Raw genomic sequence first — 20,638 nt, forward strand, 5'->3', positions numbered from 1 at the left:
AGGATCTTCTCTTTTTCGTTTGGGTTCTCTTGACTTCCAGTGTCTGGCTGCTTTTCATGGTGTTCTCCTCTGTGTCCAATTGCCTATGCTTACTGGGACTTAGGCATATTGGATTAAAGGCCACCCTCATTCAGTTTTGGCACACAAAGCCAGGGGTTGGGTTCTGGATATGCCTTTTGTCAGCGACATGATTCAGTCCCCAACAGTAAATCTTATGAACCCCCAAAAGAGGTACTTCCATAAGCAAAATGCTTTCATACCATCACAACATTCCAAAAGTCTTAAAGTCTTAGTTATTTTAGTGTCAACAATTGTAAATACAACATCTCATTGAAATTATTTATAGGTATGGTCTATCTTGTGTCAAAATTCTTCTATCTGATGGATCTGTAAACATACAGCTATACCTGGAAGACAGTGTATCTACTTTATACAGTGGTGGTGCAGGCATATGTAGAAGCCACGAGTTTAAAGCAAGACCTACAGAATTTGTTGTAAGCTGCTGGCCTCGGGATGGCAGCGGTAAATTGTGGAGATTGTTATGTAGAGCAGTCTGGGAGGAAGAGAATGTTTACCCAAAACAGTTATGTTAAGTATGAAGAACACTGAGATAAGAATCTTGCTCCCTCAGGAAATGCCTGCATATCTATTGACATCCTGTGGTATATAACAAGGATCTGGTTGAGAATAAAGTTGTCCGAAGTCTGTTTGAAGTAAACTCAAGCTTTAGACCCCCTGAGCCCGTCTGTGTCTTTCTTTCTTTCTTCCTCATCATTCCTTAATATCCTTCGAGCTCCATCTCAATAGGAAGCAACATTGGGCACCCAACGTGGGGCTTGAAGAAGAAGACTCCAAATCAATATTAAGGAACCAAGGAAAAGTCTCATTAGAGGCACGTGTGTCCAGCCGATAGAAGAGGACGCGAGTCATATTGGTAAAGTAAGCATTTTCCTTGGATCATCAGGGTAACGGGTAATCATAATAGGCGGCTGGAGGAGTATGTGTGTGTGTTAAAGCTACTGGGGTGCCTGTTAAAACATCTGAATTAGTAAGCTTATTTGATCTCATTCAAAAACATTGTTGTTGGTTTCAGCCTTAAGGCCATAATGTTTTAAATCTTAAGTAATGGAAATTCATTATGAAGGCTTTGCAGTGAACATAAGATGGGGAAAATATTCCTGTTTCTATTTGGTTATTGTGTTCAGTCAGGCAATGAACTACCTGGCTCATTCTTTGTCTTAAACTCTAAGTTGTGTTTCTTTTCAATCTCCCACTACCACTTCTTACCCTGTTTCGACAGTTGCTTGAGCCGGACTCGGCAATTGGCACCCAAACAGGGATCTAATAAGGGAACTCTTAAAGCATAAAGTGAGGAGATGCTCCAGGGACATCCACTACAAAAACTACAGGTGGGCCTTTTTGGGTTGAGCAGTGGCCCTTATCTGTAGAGAGGTTTGAGGCTCTGACTCGGTTGATTTGGGAACAGTTTGGAGTAAGATGTTTAGAGGAGTCTCGTGGTTCTTGGAATTCTCCAATATTTATTGCAGGAGGGAGGTCAGGAAAATGGAGAATGTTGATTGATTTGATAAAAGTTGATACTGTGGTTCAGCCTATGGAGTCATTGCAGCCTGGCTTGCCCACACCAGTTGTAATTTCTAAGAACTGATTTATTATGATAGATTTTAAAAATTGCTTCTTTGCTGTGCCTTTGGCAGAGCAGGATAAAGAAAGATTGGTTTCTGGGCTTGTTCTTGATGGGCTGCCTTTATATAGGGATTCATGTACACCTGAGTCAGAAAGGATTCAGTGAGAAAGGTGCCATACCAAATGGGGGTCAGTGCTCATTGATGGTTCCTGTGGCAGGTTGGTCCCCAATGGGGTGTGCAGTTCGGGATTGTAGTTCTGACTCAAGGTAGGTTACCTTTGTTTAGTCTGAATGATTATTCTATGAGATTTATACCAATACTACAGGTAAAGTCTTGTGAAGGAGAGTGGGAATGGTAGCCCCATCTTCTTTTGTTGGCTTAAATTCTCGACAGGCAGTGGTTTGGAAACTGGCCATGAGTTTAGCTCCTATTCATATTTTAAAAAGAAATATATTTTAAGAACTTTAAAACTAAAAATTCTTGTTAAAAACTATATTGATAGTTAATGCATATTTGAAACATTAACCAAAGTATTTTAAGTATTTAACATTATTCTAACAAATTTAATTTTGATGGTAATTACATATGTGGTAAAATATTTGTTCAAAGTAATGATTCAAGTATGAAAAATATGAAAGATGTATTTTTATTAATAGGAAAACAAAATAGTTTTATCCTAAAATGAATAACTGTTACTAAGTGAGAAAAATATAGGACAAAGCCTGAACTAATATAATAAGTGCTGAGGGTTTGTAAAAATAGAAATTATGGTTAAAATCAAGAAAGATTTAATGAGTCTAAAATGACAATGTTTTCTTGGACTTTTAGCCTGTTCTAATGAAAAGATATAAAAAAATTCTGAATAATTAGTTAGAAAGCAAAGAGTCTGTGTTTTATCAAAATAACTTATGTTAACTTTTATCATGTTGTTATCTGTATAAAAAAATACTGATTTTCTCCTGGGTATCATTATACTGGCAAAAGGTGCTTCTTTTCTTGCCCTAAACCAGGTGGCTTAATCTATTAATCTAAGTACTATTACTATAAATGAATCTGACTAAATAATATTCAAATCATTTAAATACCTAAATTCCTTTAAGCCAAAATACTTTAATGCTTTGTCCAGTGTTTATATAAACTATATATGTATAAACTAAATTTATCCCAAGATAACCATGGCTTATATTGGAAGCAGATCAGATTTGAGGGTTGAATACAAGGAAAAAATATACTTGTGGAGTCTTTTTTGTTCACCTGATGTTGCCATTACATGCAACTGATATTGCTATCACATGACCTTGGTAAGAAATAGTTAAAATGTACACTCTAGCTGGGAGGACTGGCTATCCCCCCAGAAGGAGGTGTACTTTAATAAAGATATCTAGGTCCCAGGAAGCTCCTCTTGGTCCCTAGCCAGTTCCCAGAGAACCCAACTGGGCCCAGTCATGTAAGCAAATCAGAATTTGGCCACTATTGTGAGAAAATATCATAAAAACTGCATGAAATAAATTTAAAATTAGCAAAAATGCACAACCAATTATAAAGAATCCACATTCTTGCATTCCTTTTTAATCAATCCAATGAATTTAATTTTAAAAATCTGGTCATTTACTATGGGTACACGTCACTATTGACACTCTGCTTTCATTTTTGCTACCTGCCACTTTAGGGATTCCTAATTATATGTTACAAAACTTGTTTAATATTTTACAAGGAGATTCTGATTTATTAAGCAAAAGGCAGTTAACAGCTGTGGCTGAATGAGAGTTACAATTAATTGAACAATGCATTCAAAAAGGACAGCTTGTTCAAATAGATCTAAAAAAGCCTGTTGATTTTATTATTTTCTTTACCTTGCAATCTCCCACAGGCCTATTTTAACAAGACAGTGTTTTAAAATGGATTTTTTTACCAAACAATTGACAAAAATGTTTAAATACATATTTGCAAAAGATTATTTCTTTAATAGTTGAAGGTCACCAAAGATATTATCAATTAAGAGGTCATGATCCTTAATTGCATAGTGTGTGATCTCACAAAGGAAGAGGTTCAAAGTCTATATATTTTCAATACCTCTTCGCAAATAGCATTAAGTGACCTTAAAGGACAAACAAATAATCATTTGCTATGTCAAAACTTTTACAATTTTTAAAAATGAACGCAATGGATTTTGCCTAAAATAGTTCCAGCTTCCCCGCTAGCTATTAGTGTCTTTACCAATGATAATATTAATGGGAAGGCTGCATATGTCACCCCAGTGGAAAACAAGTTAGAAAATGCCTTATACCTCAGCCCAGCTTACTGAATTAGCAGCTGTAATTCAAGTATTGCAAAGTTTTCCACAATCTCTTGATATTGTTTCTCATTTTGAATATGTTTACCAAACAGTTACTCACATTGAGACGGCTTTTTTGTTTAAAAGAAATGAATTGTCCTGAATGTTTTTACATTCACAAACATTAGTCAAAAGCTGAATTACTCCCCTTTTTATCATGCATATAAAGAGCTCAAACCAATCTTCCAGGTCCTTTATCATTACAAAATCAGCAAGCAGATACTCTTATGGGGGTAATGCAAAATCCCACAACATTTCACAAATTGACTCATATCAATAGCAAAGGGCTGTGAAAGAAATTTCCATCTTTTTTAAACAGCAAGCTCGGGACATTGTTAGGACTTGTCAAACCCGTGGGCCTTTAAATGCACTCCCATTTGCATCAGGGATTAATCCTAGAGGTCAAAAAGCAAATGAATTACAGCAAATGGATGTTACTCATATTTCACATTTTAGCAAAATGCAATATGTACATGTTATCATAGACCCTTGTTCTCATTTCATCTGGGCTACCGCACAATCTGGAGATCGTTTTTGCCATGTTCAATCACATTTACTTAATGCTTTTGCTGTTGTGGGATGCCCTCAATCTATTAAAACAGACAATGGTCCTGTTTATACAGGAAAATAATTTCATAAATTTGTACTACTTTTAATATTACTCATATTATAGGAATTCCACACAATCCCTCAGGGCAAGGAATTATTGAACGAGCAAACTGGACGCTAAGGTCAATGCTTTTAAAACAAAAAGGGGGAGACGATGATCAGGAGGATGATGTTATGAAAATAAGTACTCCTAAAGATCAATTAGTAAAGGCATTGTTTACTCTAAATTTTTTAAACATTTATGATAATTCATCACAGACTCCAGCAGAACAACATTTTAGCAATTTGGAAAAGAAAAATGATATGTCCCAAACAGAACTGCAGCTGCAGCCAATCTATTGGGAAGATGTTAAAGATGATTTATGGAAACCAGGAATGGTAAAGGTGTGGGGTAGGGGATTTGCTCTTGTCATTGCAGATGACGGAACCTCGGTTTGGAGTCCCTCGAAGAGAATAAAACCCAGACATATCAACCTGGACAAAAAATAACTAAATGGGTAATGTATACCATAGGACATACAATTTTAATTGCTGAAGGATAGGGACATATTTATACTTACTGGGATTATCTGTGAGCCCTAACATGGGCCAATCCAACTTTACCAAAATAACCTAAATACAAGTTTAGGATTCCCAGGTCCAGTAAGAAGAAAACTGGTGTCAAATTTAATTCTATTTTTAGAAAGACCTATATGCTTAACTCTATGGATACAAAGGATACTTGCCTGTTAGGTGGGAAAGAAAGCTGTAATGGATGGCAGTCATGTCAAATGGATCGAGCAGTTATCATAATTAATGATCCTGTGGAATTGTAAGATTTCCCTGTGGGGTTGAAGATAATTGAGACTATATGGATAGGCAAGCTAAACCAGAGTTATTACATAGAGGATGATTTGTGCCATGATTTGGGATGATAAATACATTATTCAGAGAAATTTATGGGGAATTTTCCTAGGACTGGGACCAATTTTCATAGTGAATTCTAGTAACTATAAGTTTTCTTTAGCAGCCATAAAAACTATATACAAATATGTATTATATTAGAGATCCATATATACTTGTTAAAGTTCATATGCATATAAGAAATCAAACTTCTAATTGTGAAAATTATTCTCTATTCTCTTTTCCCCAAGCATTTATGTTGCAGGAAAATGAGACAATTATAGCAGCAAGGAGAAGAGGTATTTGGCTGCCGGTGCAGATGTCAAGATCTTTGCAATCCTCTCCAGAAACACATATACTGATCCATTTGGCAAAAGAATATCTAAAAAGGACTAATAGACTAATTGGATTCATTATTGCATCTGTCATTGGAATCATTGGAAGCATCACAGGGGCTGCAGTCGCTGGAACAGCATTGCAACAAACTATACAGATGCAGCATTGTTAGAAAAACACCAGTGAACTGTGGCATAGACAATCTCATTGATGAGCAAACTAATAATAGACTAAATGATATAGAAATGACATTCATTCATATTGGAGATCAAATGTATAATTTAAATTTTTTACAAAGTTTAAAGTGTAAAAGGAATGAGAGCAGTTTTTGTATTACCCTCTTTTAACATATGGCCTGTCTGAAATAGAATGGGAAAAGGGAAAAGGCATCTTTTAAGGCTTTCAGATAGTTTAAGTCCTGATATCCTAGAATTACAAAAAAAAGGGTATTAGAATGTAAATTAGAATAATCTACATATAGCCTATGGAAGTAATGTTACACAATCACTTACCCAAGAGCTAAAAAATCTTAGGTTTGGGGCTGTTTATACTTCACTTCCTCCTCAGCTGTGTTTAACAACCAAGAAAAAGGTGATTCTTGCAAAAACTCGTTGGCTCCCTCCTGAATCAAAGTCAGAGAGCTTGACTGGCAGCCAATGACGGGTAAGACCCTTCAGAGCCTAAGGGCAACCTAAGACAGGCGCAGTCACCTCTGCTTATAATAATGTGATTCTTGTGAATCAAAGTCAGAGAGCTTGACTGGCAGCCAATGACGGGTAAGACCCTTCAGAGCCTAAGGGCAACCTAAGACAGGCACGGTCACCTCTGCTTATAGTCATCCTAAAAAGGTGATTCTTGTTTTCCTCGGCTTATAAAATAAAAAGGGGGAAATGTAGAAGCCACGAGTTTAAAGCAAGACCTACAGAATTTGTTGTAAGCTGCTGGCCTCGGGATGGCAGCGGTAAATTGTGGAGATTGTTATGTAGAGCAGTCTGGGAGGAAGAGAATGTTTACCCAAAACAGTTATGTTAAGTATGAAGAACACTGTGAGATAAGAATCTTGCTCCCTCAGGAAATGCCTGCATATCTATTGACATCCTGTGGTATATAACAAGGATCTGGTTGAGAATAAAGTTGTCTGAAGTCTGTCTGAAGTAAACTCAAGCTTTAGACCCCCTGAGCCCGTCTGTGTCTTTCTTTCTTCCTTCCTTTCTTTTTTTCTCATCATTCCTTAATATCCTTCGAGCTCTGTCTCAATAGGAAGCAACAGGCATGGGATAAACATTTCCATTCCAGAATGGAGAAATTGGAAGGAAAACAGGGTTCACAGGTCCAAAAGAAGTCTGAAACTTGGCCAGGAAAACTGCAATAGCTTTCCAAGCCTGAAAATTATCTATCCATTAATGTTTTGTCCTCTGTGACTGCTGGAGTGGTAGCTCCACTCTTCTCAAGTGCTTGCATTGAGGTCATATTCTTCCAAAACACTGCATTATAGACCACCCTCTGAGCATTGGGATGGCAGTCAGGCTCTCTGCAAATGCTGCAGAATATAACCCATCATCTCTAAGCATTTGGCTTGTGGTACTCTCCCTGAACAATGAGGGCATGTGCCTTCCCCCTCCAAGTGCTAGAGCAGATGGCCTACCCCTTCCAAGCACAGGAACAGACTTACCTTTTCCATACAGGTGCGTGGCCCTGCTCTTCTGGGCTTGGAAATCTTTTTTGTCCAGACCTTTGTTTCTATGGTTCTGCCCATGAAATCACTCTTCCTTCAATTCATCCCTTTTCCTTTCAGGCATTGTATTTTTTCATGCAGATTTTGCAAAAACCTTGTTGCATAGTTCAAGGGGACCAATGAGGATCACCTTTCCTTCAGTTTCCATTAACATATTCATTATTTCCTTCTAAGGCATCTCTGAAAGTACCTTTATTGTCCATATTTCTACTAACATTCTGTTTGTTGCAAATTATATATATTTTTTACACACACAAATTTTCTCTACAGCTTTCACTCATTTTTGAGATTCCAGCCTCTACCCATTGCCAAAATCTAATGCCATTTCCATGTTTTTAGGTATTTTAAATAGCAGTACCCTGCTTTCCAGTTCCTAAAATTAGTTTCCTAGCTGTTAAAACAAAGAACATGCAATGAGTTGGCTTACCAACAGGAATTTATTTGCTCATGGTTTCAAGCTAGAACACTTGTTTCCTCCTGAGGTTGGTATCTTCTTTTAGCCAGAAATCTTGGGATTTTTTGGCTTTTGCTTCATATGATAACTGAGTCTTTTTCCTGTTGGTTCTATTGACTTCCAACTTCTGGCTTCTCCCATGACCAATTTTCTTTGCTTATAAGTTATTTACCCATATTGGATTAAGGTTTACCCTCATCCAGTTTGGGTACACCTGAACTAATAACATCTTCTAAGGTCCTATTTACAAGTGGGTTGAGACCTGAAATTGTCTTTTTTGGGGGGCGGGGTGTTGCCAGTTTGCATTTGTGGACCCCAGAAAAGCCATGTGCTTTAATCCTCATTCAATGTTGCTGAGGTGAGGGGGAAATTTTGTGGGGGGGGGTTTCATGGTCCAGGAATCAAACCTGGGTCCCCCACATGGAAAATGAGCATTCTACCACTGAATCACCCATACAGTCAAGGAGGGAGCGTTTTTTATTATTTCCACAGAGCTGTGACTCACTGAATTGTGGGGATTAACCTTTGATTAGAGGGGGATGTGAATCCACCCATTGCAGGTGGGCCTTGATTAGTTTTCTGGAATCCTTTAAAAGAGGAAGCATTTTGGAGAGAAAAAGAGAGCCATGAGAACCAGGAGAGCCCATACAGCCAGAGACCTTTGGAAATGAAAGAATACACCCCAGGGGGAGCTTTATGAAGCAAGAAGCCTGGAGAGAAAGCTAGCAGATGTTGCCATGTTTGCCATGTAACTTTCCAGTTGAGAGAGAAAGTCTGAACATCATCAGACTTCTGGAACCAAAGTATCTTTCCCTGGATGCCTCAGATTGGACATTTCTATAGACTTGCTTTAATTGGGACATTTTCAGCCTTAGAACCATAAACTAGCAATTTGTTAAATTCTCCTCTTTTTTTGGCATGGGCAGGCACTGAGAAATGAACCCAGGTCTCCAGCATGGCAGCATGGCAAGTGAGAACTCTGCTTGCTGAGCCACCATGGTCTGCCCTAAATTCTCCTCTTTTAAAATTTGTTCTATTTCTGGTACATTGCATTCTGGAAGCTAGCAAACTAGAACGGGGTGAGGGGAACATTATTTAATTCCCAAATGTTATTCAAAAAAATCTCCATCAACAGATGAAGAGATAAACAAAATGTAGTTGTATATATACATACATAGGAATATTACTTTGCCATAAAAAGTGATGAATTTCTGATATATGTGAGAATATGGATGAACCTTGACGACATCATATGTTGATTGAAATAAGTCAGACATAAAGAACAAATATTATATGATCTTACATCATATGAAATAATTAGAATATGCAAATTAATAGAGTAAACAACTAGAACACAGGTTATCAGAGACCACGATGGGCATAAGGAATGGAGAGTTAATTTTTTATTGGTACAGAGTTTCTGTTTGGGGAGATGGAAAAGTTGTAATATCGGATGATGGTGATGGTAGCACAATATTGTGAATGTAGTTAACACTACAGAATTGTATTTTTGAAATTGGTTAAAATGGGAAATTTCAGGTTGCATATATTTTACCAGAGTAAACAATTTTGAAAAACTATAGAACTGCACAATACAAACTGTGACCCTAATATAAACCATGAACTACAGTTATTAGTATAATTGTAACTATTATTTTATTAATTGTAACAAAATTGCCACACTAATGAATAGTGTCAATAATAGGGAAATTGTGTGTGAATGGGGGTATATGTAAATTTTACTAAATGATTTTTCTGTAAACTACAACTTCTCTTAAAATATATATATATATACATTTATATACACATTCAATAATTTTCATGTCCTCATCTGAACAGTAAAAGTATCCTTATCTTCTTTATTAACCAGAATAGCCAAGACCTTACTTTGGGCCTTCCCCATATTTCACTTGGAGCATACTTCATGTTCCTGTTGATTTGAAGGGTTGGGATTTGTACCAGTTTGAAAGTATTGTGGACCTGAGAAAAGTTATGTTTTAATCCTGATCCAATCTTGTGGGATAGAGGTTTCTTTTAATCCTGATTCAATATTGTAGGGTGAAAACTTTTGATTAGATTATTCCTCAGAAATGATGGACTCAGTTGTGGGTGTGCCCTTTTGATTAGATGGAGATGTGATTCCACCTATTACAGGTGGGTCTTGATTAGTTTTCTGGAAACTTTCCCAATTGGAGCAAGGAGGGGAGCTGTGGCAAGAAGAAAACCTGAGTCCAGGTGAAGAACAGTAACCAGTATTTCTGTATAAGGAGGAATCTGGTCAGTGAATGACAGGTTTTTGGAAATATCAATTGCAGAATTCTTTATGAGAGTTATCATTTTTGAAATGATGTAGGTAAGGATATTGAAGAAATTTTTGTCAGAGGTAGTCATAATTTCATACAATTATCAATCTCTATTCAAGTCTTAGACTTTAGCAAAATGGATATTCATGTACTATTGGAACTAAAGTTTCACCTTATAGCCCTTGCCCTGGTCCTCCTTTTTGAAGGTTTTCCTTTTCTTTAACTCCACAAAACTGTATTTTCTTTTATTTTTCTCATATTTCAATCCTGAAAATCTTTTCTAATTGTCAGTGCCCTATAATGTGTTTTACTCCTTGAGTATTCCTTAACTTGATATTCTTTCACAGTTAATGGTCAATATTTGAAACATGCAGTGACATTTGGGTCTTTCCAACATTTTTTCCCTAATGCTACCCAAGAAATTTATTGTGTTTTTTATTATTTCAAGCAGGGAGAATGGCTCTGAAAAGCAAGAAGAGACACCCATGCAATTTATCTACAGGAGAGACACATCTCCTATCACATCATTGGTAAGCTTCATGAGTGTGAATCTCCTTCTTCTAAATAGATAACTAGAAATTATATAAATGATGAATTCAGTATAACCACCTAACTGTAAATAAAGTTCAGCTTAAAGGCTAATTAATGTAGAAAAAAGTCTCTGATATTTTGAAATTTGGGAAAAATTAACCTGAGTTCATAGCTTATTGTTTGAACATTATAAAGTCTTAAAAATTGATCAGATAGCTCTGTAGTTGGGATGCTGCAAAAGAAAAATTCACCATGCATGCAGGAAAATAATGTTTGTGTAACTGAGGGATGATTGTAAATTTAGACTATCACTGAATGATTAGTCTAGAATTCATTTGTAGAGAAATTGATAAAAGAATGTATATGGACAGACCTTTTAAGTCTCTCACTTACTTCCCAAATACAGAGATCTTGCATCACTTCAAAAAAATACTTTAAACGTAGTGATTTGCAAGAAAATTTCACTCATGGATCCACAGTGACTCAACATGTGTTAATTCACATGGGAAGCAAAGCCTATTTCAGAAAAGAATTTAAAAAAATTCTCAGTGACCAGTCATCTTTTACTCAACATAACCAGTTTCCTACTATATGTACATCACATGAATATCATCTAAGTGGCACAGCCTTTCCTCAAAATTCTGGTCTTAGAGAGTACAGTGGAACTGATATCAGCAAGAAACTCTGTGATTGTCATCTGTGTGGGAAAGCCTTCACTCGTTGTTCTGCCCTTAAATGACATAAGAAAAGTCACAATGGAGAAAAGCCACATGATGCAATCTTTGTGGGAAAGCCTTCTGTAGATCTTTTCTCCTTAAACAGCATGACAGAATTCACACTGGAGACAAACCTTATGAATGCCTTCTATGTGGGAAATCCTACACTCATTGTTCTGTCCTTAGACAACATGAGAGAACTCACAATGGAGAGAAACCATATGAATGTTATCAATGTGGGAAAGCTTTCACTCATTGTTCTGCCCTTAGGCGACATGAGAGAATTCCCACTGGAGAGAAACCACATCAGTGTCATCTCTGTGAAAAAGCCTTCATTCATTGTTCATTCATTAATTGTTCTGCCTTTAGACAGCATGAGAGGACTCACACTGGAGAAAAGCTATATTGAACGTCATCTACATGGGAAAACCTTCAGTTCATGTTCTCATCTTAGAGAACATGAGAGAACTCACACTGGAGAGAAACCACATGAATGTCATCTATGTGGCAAAGCCTTCACTCATTGTTCTTCCCTTAGGTGACATGAGAGAATTCATAATGAAAAGAAACCCTATGAATGTCATCTATGTAAGAAAGCCTACACTCATTGTTCTGGCCTTAGGTGACATGAAAAGACTCATACTGGAGAGAAACCTCATGAATGTCATCTATGTGGTAAAACCTTCACTCGTGGTTCTGGCCTTACACAACATGAGAGGATTCACATTGGGGAGAAATTATGAAAGATTGATGTAAGAAAGCCTTCACTCAATAGTCTCATCTTAGACAAAGCAGGAGAATGTCCTTTGGAGAGAAACCATAAGAATGTTATCAATGTGGAAAAGCCTTAACTCATTATTCTTCCCTTAGGCAACATGAGAGAACCTATCCAGGAGGGAAACCATATGAATAGCTTCTATTTGCAAAAGCCATTTCTTACTGTTTTGGCCTTAGAGAACATGAAATCTCACACTGGAAAGAATCTCCATGAATTCTTGTATATGGCAAAGGCTTCACTTACTGATCTGACCTTTGATGACATGAGAGGACTCAAAGTAATGGAACCTTATGAAAGTCATGTTTGTAGGAAAGCCTTCACTAGTTCTGTCTTTAGATGAAATGAAAGTCTCACTTTGGAGAAAAAAAAATTACAATATTATCCATGTGGGAAAACCTTATTATTTAACCTTAGGCAACATGAGAGAACTCAAACTGGAGGGAACCCCTATGAATGCCATATTTGTGGGAAGGTCATCAGGTATGATCTGCCCTTAGACAATATAAGAGAACTCACACTATAAATTTTTTGAATATAGAAGAGATTTCAGCCATAGAATTAACTTTTAACATGCCAGAGAACTAGTAGACTGTGTAAAACATTCTCAGGGTCATGAATGGAGGGAAGTCTTTGGTGATCAGTGATCATTCATTCCTTTCTCAGCACAAATGTTCTTCCACTGAGGAGTCAACAGTCCTGAAATCAGATGAGAAACTTTCAGCTGGATTTCACATCAGAAACTTCAGGCTGGAAGATAAACTACTTTAGAAGCACCCTAGTGTGCACAATTTAGTAAAGAACCCAGAATTTTGAACAAGATTCATGAAAAACATGTAGGTTTACAATGCAGGATTGTGAAGTGGCCTGGGAATAGTGTATTAAGAATTTTGTAAGAAATGATATGAAATGAGGTTAAACCCAGTAGATTCATACTTGCATATATATAAGCAATAAAATTGTGTCTAAAAATTCTAGTATGTTTACCACATACTACTTTTTTTTATGTAGTTGTAAATAAATATTTGGATCAGTCAGAAGATAATTTTGAATGTTAACTGGAAACATTTAGAAAGAAAATTGTGCTTTAACTATAACCTTAAGTGTTGTAAATGTATGTGCATGTTAAGGATGAAGACAAACCTGGATAAATACACTTTAGAAGTATAGTCTAATAGTACATAAAATCTCCTTTTCTAAAATGCTATTTAGTATTGCCATCACAATTTACAATGGTATTAAGAATGAAAGTGCTTAAATAAAAGAAGAGGAAATGTTCTGGAGTTTGTGGGTACCTTGGCAGGAAAATTCCCACAATCTGAAATCTGGCAGTATGTTATTCCACACTTTGAAATTTTGTTGCAATAGGACTGTTGCCAACAAGAACACATCACAACACACAAGTACATGGAAAATACACTGGAGAAGTGAGAAGTGTCCAAGTTTCAGGACGCCTTGTATACTTAAATGCTAGTTTGTGTAACCACAAAGAACTGCTCTTCTCAGGCCAGACGGAACACTGGCATAATCAAAAGAGCAGAAAAAAGTCATGAGAATATGATTTAGTCTATGTGTCTGAGACACATCCTCAAATCACTCTCTGGAAGTGACTTGCAGCCCCTACACATGTGGACTTGGGTAGCAAAGGAAATGGTTGTCCTCTCCACTACTGGGATGAGAAGAGAAACTGTGTTTCTTGTATGAATCTGTAGTTTATAATAATCCTTGTTTCTTGAATGGGAAAATGAGAACTAGATGATTATTAATCAGCTCATATTTTATATGGGATTATGTAATACCTTCATCTCCCCCACCCCCATTTTTGTGATTTTCTTTGACTATTTTTTACTTATGGATATTGAAATTCACTAATGTTGGCTTCTATGTGTAGTGTGTGAACCCCATCCAATGAGTTTACCCATGGACCATAGTTTGCTAAACCCTCTGCTGGTGCATGTCTCCATTTTTTTTCATATATTTTAATCATTTTATCAGTTTTACATAGCATATGCTTGTAATTTTTAAGCTGCTAAGACAAATACCATACACTTGGTGGCATAACAACAGGAATTTACTGGCTTACAGTTTGCGGGTAAAAGACTTGCTTTTTCCCTAAAGATTGGCATTTGATGCTGCCTTACTGGCAATCCTTAGGGTAATTTGGATTCCCTGTCACATAGCATTTCTCCACTGTGTTCTGCAACATCAGCTTCTACTACATGTGGCTTTCTCTTCATAAAGCTTTAAGTAAAAGGATTAATTTCCACCTTCAGTTTGGTCTGGCCTTCACTAAAAATGACATCTTCACAAGGTTTTATTTACATAGGTTCACACCTACAGTAATGGATTAAAATTAAGAACATGTTTTCTGTGGTAAATAATTCAACCTGCTGCATATACTTCTTTCTTTCTTTTTTTAAATCCTTTTATTGAGAAATCTTCACATACATACATTCCATACATGTCATATAATCAATGGCTCACAATATCATCACAAAATTGTGAATTCACCACTGTTCTAGTTTGCAAGCTGCCAGAATGCAGTATATCAGAAACAGAACAGCTTTCAAAAAAGGGGATTTAATAAGTCGTAAGTGTACAGTTCTAAAGTCATGAAAATGTCCCAGTTAAAGCATGTCTATAAAAATGCCCAACATTAAGACTCCAACGAAAGGTTACCTTCACTCAAGAAAGGCCAATGAAGTTCAGGGTTTCTCTTTCAACTGGAAAGGCACACGGCAACATCTGCTAGCTTTCTCTCCAGGCTTCTTGTTTCATGAAGCTCCCCTGAGGGCATTTTCCTTCTTCATCTCTAAATTTCTCTGGGTGTGTGGGCTCTCATGGTTCTCATGGCTCTGTTTTGCTTTCTTCGAAATGTTTCCTCTTTTAAAGGATTCCAGAAAACTAATCAAGACCCACCTGGAATGAGTGGAATCAGATCTCCCTCTAATCAAAGGTTAATACCCACAATTGGTGCATCACATCTCCATGGAGATAATCAAGTTTCCACCATGCAGTGCTGAATAGGGATTAAAAGAAACAGCTGCCTCCACATGATGTATCAGGAGTAAAACATGGCTTTTCTAGAGAACATAATCCTTTCAAATCAGTCCAATCACCATGAGCATTTTTTAGAACATTTGCATCACTCCAGAAAAAGAAGTAAAAAGAAAAAACTCATACATGCCATACCCCTTACCCCTCCCTCTCATTGACCACTAATATTTCCACCTACCCAATTTATTTTACCCTTTGTCCCCTCTATTATTTATTTATTTATTGTTTGTTTGTTTACTATTCATATTTTTTTACTCATCTGTCTGTACCCTGGATGAAAGGAGCATCAGACACAAGGTTTTCATGATCACACAGTCACACTGTAAACATATATTTATACAATTATCTTAAAGAATCAAGGCTACTGTAACACAGCTCAACAGTATCAGGTACTTCCCTTCAGCCACTCCAATACACCAGAAGTAAAAAGGGGGATATCTATATAATGTATAAAACCTCTTGACTCTGTTTGAAATCTCTTAGCCGCTGAAGCTGTTTTGTCTCACCTCTCTCCCCCCTTTTGGTTCTGCATTCCTTTTATTCTAATTCCAATATTTATTTTTCTATATGCATGTACATGTCTTCTTTGATTGTTCATCACATTCTCATGGTTTGCACAAGTCATATTTTTCAATGTTATGTCAGACAATAATCAGGCAGAGATTAAGGATGATGTTTTTCCCATGGAAGTTCACTGTTGCCTCTTTTAAGCAAAGAAAAAGAGGGTTCAACACTTTCTTCTTCACAGGAATGAACTGCAGTCTGAGTGGGTGGCACCTTTAATTACACACGGTCTAATCCTCATGCTTTAAGGTCAGCCTTCTGGATTTATTGCAGGCATCTTCAGAGAAACATGGAGTTGCAGGGATACTATACTTCCTTTCTTTTCCAGCCCCAGCTAATAGCCTGTGAGGAAATCATGCCTGAGTTTTTGGATGCTCTTGATTTTAACCTAACTTCCACACACTCATATCACATGTCCATCTGCTGTTTTGTACCTTAGTATCTGCTTATGGTTTTCAGATTCTTCTCTAAGCAAACTCCTTCATGTGGGGAAATGTCTGGGGACCTTCCCTCTCTTTGCAAGGGCAATTTTCTGGAAGCTTAGTTCATGTAGTCCTCTCTGCAGAATTCCCTCATCCTTTAAGCATGCATATTTTAATGAGTCATTTACTTATTTGTCTTGCTTTTAGTCACCACCTTCTATCTGGAACCAGAAGTCCTTGTATTTTGCTTTTGGAAATTGTCACTATTTGTCCTCAACCCAGAAAGGCTGCCTCTTCCTTCTGGAGCTTTATGTCACCCTGAAAATTGTCAAATACCTAAGCAGAAAATCCAGCACCATTGTGCATTGCTTTTTCTCGGAGGTTATAACCCCACTATTCCTGTCTATACTGATTGTTCTCCAGTGCTTCTAAACAGCTGTTTTGATATTTTATCCAGGTTTATCACTGCTTTGGGGGACTACCTCATAAAAACTTCTCAGTTGTAGTCATTGTAGATACTTGGAGAGTGTGTGGTTATGTGTGTGGTCTATATGGAGGTGTGATAGAGTATATGTGTGTGTTGTCAGGTATTTGTGCAATCATTTGGAAGCTCTGTGCTTGTGTGTGTGTATGTATATGAGTTGTTACTGTTCACATTTGTTCTGGGAGTGGGTGGTAAGCATGGGGACTCTGTGATCATGTGTAGATAGAAGCATAACTTCCTAGCTTCATTTAAACATTCAGCCACCCCTGGAGCTCCAGTGATTCTAGCACACAAAGAGGGATTCCCTAGGGTCTGGGAACAGTGAAGGGTCGCTGTAACCTGAAGAGTGCTACTGAGGTAGTAGGGAACAGGATTTTGGCCATTGGGGTCAGAATTCAGAGACACTGCCCACCACTGGCTTTCACATACATGAACAGTAGCGTATCCTGGCTCCACAATAACCAGACCCCCCAAAACAGCACATTTCACACAGGTTTCAGTCCTCTGTTGGGATTTTAGCACAGACTAACCAACCTTATTCCTTAAAAGTGTGTTTAAAAAATTGAGAACACAAACACAGATTATAGAATAAAATGATACCTATGCTTTCATATATTTGTATACAAATATTTCATATGTATTTGTCAAAGCCTAAAGTAAAATTCCACCAGGAACACACCTGTAATTGAATTTATTACTCCTTTCATCAAGAAAAAGAGCACAATGGACTATTGAGAGCTACAAAAAGAAAGAAGTTGTGAAGCATCCAATGAGGTAAATGAATCTTGAGAATAGTATATAGTATGTTGCATGAAATAAGCCAGAAATGAAAAGACAAATATTATGATGCCTCACTAATATGGACTAAATATAATGTGCAAAATTTGAGAACTGAATTTGAGAGCGTAGGTAAAGGCCTGTTGTAAAGGTTTCTAGAAGGTGAAGACCTAGTGTAAAGGTTCCTAGATTGTAAGCTCTTACAGCAGTCACATCTATTCTGGAATTGTAACCGCAGAGAAGCTAAGACTACTTATGATTATGCCTAAGAGTCACCCCCGTAGAACCTTTTCTGTTGCTCAGATGTGGCCTCTCTCTCTAAGCCAATTCCACAGGTAAGCTCACTGCCTTCCCTCCTACATGGGACATGGTTCCCAGGGGTGTGGATCTCTCTGGAAACATGGACATGTTTCCTGGGGATGAGCTTGGCCTTGGCATCATGGAATTAAGAAAGCCTTCTTGACTAAAAGGGGAAAGAGAAATGAAATAAAATGAAGTTTCAGTGACTGAGAGATTTCAAATAGAGTCAAGAGGTCATTCTGGAGGTTATTGTTATGAATTATATAGCTATCCTTTTTCAGTTTTTGGTGTATTGGAGTAGCTGGAGGGAAGTGCCTGAAGCCATTGAATTGTGGTCCAACGACTTTGTTTCTTGAGGATGATTGTATGACTATGTGGCTTTTGTGGAGTGAGTGTGATTGTGGGGAGCTTTTGATTGACAATCCCTTCATCCAGTGTATCGGTCAATGAGTAGAAAAATAAAGATAAAAAAATAAATAATGGGGTGGAGTTGGTTGTATGGGAAGTTTGGGGTGTTTCATTTTACTTTTATTTTTGTTCTCATTTTTATTGTTTTTGAAGAAAATGCTCAAAAATCAATTGTGATGATCAATGCCCAACTATATGATGGTGTTGTGTGCCACTGATTGTGCACTTTGGATGTTATATGGTTTGTGAGACTATCTCAATAAAAACACATTAAAAAAAGAATGGAAAGTATTGCTGACCTGTGATGATCATACTATGGTTGGGAGCAAAAGCAATGTTCAAGTAGAGACTTCCTGGGCAGTTTTGCTCAAGATATATCATTTGTCACTATGTAGCCAAAGATGTTCCATAAACAGTCTGCCCATCTTCAAAATATTTTTCATACCAATAAAATGTAAACTGCATATTACTTTCATTTATTATATCTTTAATGTAAATAAAATAAGTAAAATTACCAAAAAATGAGTATAAAAGCAGCCCTCTTACTAGACTATATATACCTTAATATTGGGGATTGAATCATGTATCTTACAAAAGACATGCTCAAATCTTAGTCTGTGTTCCTGTGGATGTGAACCATTTGTAAATAGGATCTTTGGAAGATGTTGTTTTTAGTCAAGGTGTAGCCAAATCGAATCAGGATGAGTCTTAATTCATATTACTGAAGGCCTAATTATTAGAGGAAATTATTAGAAGAAATTTGGACACAGTCATTGAAGCCAGAAGTCAGCAGAAATCAGAAGAGCAGACATGGGAGAGAGAGGGACAACTTCGTAGGAGATGGAAGACCACCATCACGAGAATGCTACTGACCCTCGGAAGAAGCATCGTCTGGCCAACATCTTGGTTTGGGATTTCCAGCCTTCAAATATATGATCTAATAAGTGTTTGTATTGAAGCAATATATACATATATATATATATAAAACTGTTAACTCTATTCTATAGTTGTAATAGGTGTATTTCCCCCCATACACCACTCTATTTCTAACTCCTTGCAATGCTTAAGTGAGTTATTCAGACTAAAAGGAAAGGGCACTAAGCAGTGGTTCAAAGTGGCATAAAGAAACAAAGATCTGTGGTAGAGATAACCATTTGTGTAATTATAAATGCCTGTGTTATTGTAAATATTATTTGGCATGTAACTCTACTTTGTACTTCCTACAGGTGCTAAAATGCATATGCATAAAAGCAATAGTGAGTCTATGACCTTGGACATATAATATACAAAGTTAGAAGCAGTATCAAGTATAAAAAAAGGTATGGAGGCACAGGGGTATAGGAAAAGTATATGCTCATGCTATTAAAATTTGTGATTATTATGTATTTAGGATGTTAAATTTTAACTCCATGGTAAGCACAAAGATAATAGTGAAAAATACATCCAGATAGAAATAAAAAGAAACATAATATGGTACAATAAAAAAATCAAATTAATATAAATGTAGGCATTAATGGTAGTGATGGACAAAAGAAGTATGACTTACAAAGGGTAAATTAGCCTTTTAGCTATTTTAGCTATTTAAATAAGAATGCCCACTGTCACCACTATTATTCAACACTGCACTGGAATTTTTTGCCATAACTATTAAGTAAGAAAAAAGACATACAAACTGAGTTGGAAGAAGTAAAACATTCCCTGTTTGCAGATGATATGATCCTACAGATAGAAAATCCTGGAAAAAAAAATCCCACAACAAAGCTTCTAGAGCTAATAAACAAATTCAGCAAAGTAGCATGGTACAAGATCAACACCCAAAATCAGTAGTGTTTTTACACACAATGAACAATAATAAGAAGAAATCAAGAAAGGGATTCCATTCACAATAGCAACTAAAATAATCAAATATGTAGTAATAAATTAAAGCAAGGATATAATAGATTTATACACTGAAAAGTACAAAATATTGTTAAAAGAAATCAAAGAAGACCTAAATCAATAGAAAGACATTCTATGTTCATGGATTGGAAGAATAAATATCATTAAGATGATACTACCCAAAGCAATTTACAGATTCAATACTATTCCGGTCCACATTCCAAAAACCTTCACAGAAATGAAAGAGGCAATTGTCAAACTTATATGGAAAGGTAAAGAGCCCAAATATGACTTAATTTGGAGGACTCAGATTTTCCATTCTCAAAACTTACTATAATGTCACAGTAATCAAGATAGCATGGTAGTGGTACAAGAACAGACATATAGACCAACAGAAATTAATTGAGAGCTCATAAATCAACCCTC

At 36.6% G+C, this 20,638-nt stretch overlaps 1 long non-coding RNA gene across 1 annotated transcript; it reads left to right on the plus strand.

The window, feature by feature from the left end:
* Positions 1 to 779: 779 nt before the first annotated feature.
* On the plus strand, positions 780 to 15,547 carry LOC143658862 (uncharacterized). The gene is made up of 3 exons (XR_013163349.1): positions 780 to 939; positions 10,752 to 10,830; positions 11,238 to 15,547. It is a non-coding gene; the product is annotated as an uncharacterized LOC143658862 (long non-coding RNA).
* Positions 15,548 to 20,638: the final 5,091 nt, after the last annotated feature.

This window comes from Tamandua tetradactyla, chromosome 2, assembly GCF_023851605.1.
Source record: "Tamandua tetradactyla isolate mTamTet1 chromosome 2, mTamTet1.pri, whole genome shotgun sequence".
NCBI lineage: Eukaryota > Metazoa > Chordata > Mammalia > Pilosa > Myrmecophagidae > Tamandua > Tamandua tetradactyla.